The following is a 523-nucleotide window of genomic DNA, read 5'->3' on the forward strand; positions in this document are numbered from 1 at the left end:
TGGATCAGCTATGATTATGCCTAGACAATGTCCTTTGGAACCTCTCCATCTTCATTTGTTTATTTCTATATTTTATTTTGGTCTCTTTGATGCTGGTGAATTTCTTGGGGTTTGGGTTAAGAAACAAGCCAATTATTATTATTTTCTTTCTTATTATTTGCACGATTAATTGGAAAACCAATTCATGAATTCATCATCATTTTTTTTCTTTAAATGTTATTTTGTCTGCCCCATCCAAGCCAAGAATATAGATACGTTAGTTTCGTAACTTGTACTACTCTTTTCATTTGTTTAAACGAACATTGGTTATTAGTCATATTTAAACAGCAATTTGGTCCCATCATCATAATATCTGATCTATCGTATGTATGCTCTACAACAGTCTCTACATTATTCTGGATTCAGCTGAAAACTACGAAAATTCAATTCAAAATGTTGATTAAACTTGAGGGGAAGAAATAAATAAATATTTTATTTTTTAGTAAAATATATTTTTTATCTTTTACGATTTTTTTTTCAAACA

The sequence above is a fragment of the Arachis ipaensis genome, chromosome B01, assembly GCF_000816755.2.
Source record: "Arachis ipaensis cultivar K30076 chromosome B01, Araip1.1, whole genome shotgun sequence".
Classification (NCBI taxonomy): Eukaryota; Viridiplantae; Streptophyta; class Magnoliopsida; order Fabales; family Fabaceae; genus Arachis; species Arachis ipaensis.